Source organism: Zea mays, chromosome 1 (genome assembly GCF_902167145.1).
Source record: "Zea mays cultivar B73 chromosome 1, Zm-B73-REFERENCE-NAM-5.0, whole genome shotgun sequence".
Classification (NCBI taxonomy): domain Eukaryota; kingdom Viridiplantae; phylum Streptophyta; class Magnoliopsida; order Poales; family Poaceae; genus Zea; species Zea mays.
Window position 1 is genome coordinate 238,860,892 of NC_050096.1, and position 2,971 is coordinate 238,863,862.

Sequence of the window (2,971 nt, forward strand, 5' to 3'; positions counted from 1 at the left end):
AAATGCGCGTTCTGGCTGGAAGAAATTCAATTTCTGGGACATGTGTTATCTGCCAAGGGGATTGCGGTGGATCCCAGCAAAGTCAAGGATATTTTGGAGTGGAAACCCCCAACCACTGTACATCAAGTCCGAAGTTTCCTTGGACTGGCTGGCTATTACCGCTGATTCATACCATATTTTTCCAAGCTTGTGAAACCAATCATAAGTTTATTGAAGAATGATACTAAATTTAATTGGTCTTCAAAGTGTAATGAAGCCTTTGAACAATTGAAGGTATTATTAACCACTGCTCCGGTATTGGCTCAACCGGATATTGAAAAGCCCTTTGATGTGTATTGTGACGCATCGGGCAGTGGTCTCGGTTGTGTTTTAATGCAAGAAGGCCGAGTAATAGCTTATGCTTCAAGGTAGTTGCGTCGGCATGAGGAACATTATCCAACTCATGATCTGGAGTTAGCTGCAGTGGTTCATGCCCTAAAAATCTGGCGTCATTATCTACTGGGTAATATCTGTCACATTTATACAGATCATAAAAGCTTGAAGTATATCTTCACCCAGTCAGAGTTGAACATGAGACAAAGGCGATGGCTCGAGCTTATTAAGGATTATGAACTAGAGATTCATTATCACCCAGGAAAAGCTAATGTAGTGGCAGATGTCTTGAGTCGCAAGACTTTATGTCATTGTCTTACGATGGAGACTTCTGACATTATGTTATGTCAAGAAATGGAGAATTTGAACCTGGGAATGATTCAGCATGGAACTTTAAATCAACTAAAGCTTGAGTCAGTCCTTTTGCAAAGGATAATTGATGCTCAAAAAGACAATGAGGGTATGAAGCACATCCATGAGAAGATAGAAGCTGGAAAAGCCAAGTGCTTTAGGAAAGACGATCAAGGCATTGTATGGTTCAACAACCGCATAGTTGTGCCAAAGGATGAAGAAATCCGCCAGCAAATATTAGATGAAGCACATCTTAGTTGCTATTCTATTCATCCCGGAAGCACTAAGATGTATCAGGATCTAAAACAACATTATTGGTGGATAAAGATGAAGATCGAGATCGCACGCTATGTGGCAAAATGTGACACTTGTAGGCATGTCAAAGCCATACATATGAAGACTGTCGGTCCACTACAATCTCTACCAATACCAACATGGAAATGGGAAGATATTAGTATGGACTTTATTGTGGGATTACCCAGAACAGCAAAAGGCTTTGACTCTATCTGGGTTATTGTTGATCGACTTACCAAGATTGCCCACTTCCTTCCTGTCAGGGTAAAGTATACAGTGGCCACATATGCAGAATTATACATTGCCCGTGTTCTCAGTTTGCATGGTGTTCCGAAGACGATAGTATCGGATCATGGACCGCAATTCATGTCCAAATTTTGGGAAGAACTTCACAAAGCACTGGATACTAAGTTGCTCCATAGTTCGGCCTATCATCCTCAAACCAGTGGGTAGACTGAGTGGGTGAATCAAATACTTGAAGACATGCTACGGGCTTGTGCTTTGGAATTCCCACAGAAATGGGATGATTGTTTACCATTAGCGGAGTTCTCATACAATAACAGCTATCAAGAAAGCATCGAGATGGCACCATTTGAAGCTTTGTATGGTCGACGGTGTCGCACTCTGTTAAACTGGTCTGAACCCGATGAAAGGAGTTTCTTCAGGCCAGACATGGTAAAAGAGGCCGAAGAAAAGGTTCAACGAATAATTCATAATTTGAAGAAAGCTCAAGCTCGTTAGAAAAGTTATGTAGACAAACGACGAATGCCCTTGTATTTTTTGGTGGGGGATTATGTCTATCTGAAGGTCTCCCCAATGAAGGGTGTAACACGTTTTGGGTAAAAGGGAAGCTTGCACCTCGATACATTGGTCCTTTCCTTGTCCTTGAACAATGCGGGCCAGTGGCATACCGACTTCAACTAACCGAAACCTTGTCTACTATACATAATGTGTTCCACATGTCTCAACTAAAGAAATGTCTCCGGATTCCCGATCGAACCATTGAAGTAACAGATGTTTCCTTAGAGCCAGACTTGACCTATTCAGAACACCCTATTCGAGTCTTGGACCAAAAGGACAGAATTACCCGAATAAAAACTCTCAAATTTTACAAGATACAGTGGAACCAACATTCAGAAGATGAGGCTACATGGGAAACTCAAGACTTTTTAGAAAAGAATTTCCTAGGCTTTTTGGCCTCATGTAATTTGTAGAGTGTATACAATTGTTGTAATAAAGGAGTGAGTGAGCCCCAGACCACCCCTGCCTTGTACCAAGAATAAGGAAATAAAAATGTGAAGCATTTCCTTTTCCATTACTTACCCTAGGACTTTTAATCTCGGGACGAGATTCTTTTATGGGGGGAAGGATGTAACACCCCTGGTGTTACTGTCACTAAAACTTGAGCATAACATCATAAGCATTAGCATTTCATGTGTTTGACCCACTTAGAGTGCATTCACTAGGCAAAAGTTTCAAACAAGTTGTATTGATATGGCATTTTGTAAATAAAACCCTAGAGTAGGGAACTCAACCCTAGAATGGGTGTAATGGAGCAAAAAGGTTTAAACAAGAGAAAACTTCAAAATTCAATTGAAAAGTCATAAGGTGTCACCATAGGTGAACTTAAGTGGGATCCAAACCCTAAGAGTGCAAGGAAACCCTAATTGGAACCCTGGAAAACCCTAGACTTAAACCCTAGGGGGCTAAATGCAAAATTAGTGCACTTTTGGACTAAAGTGCAAAAACTATGAAGTTAAGATGTCTTAAGTCATATGGTTCACAATTATGAAGATTTGCAACCTAAACCCTGAGTTTTGGACCTATTTGCAAAAAGGGCCCTATTTGAGTTCTAAGGTTAAGTCTGAAACCAGTGATACTGGCCCCACTTTGAAGCCCTATATCTCCCAAATTATGAAGTTTTTGCCCTAAGTCACCACATCAATTCTGTAGA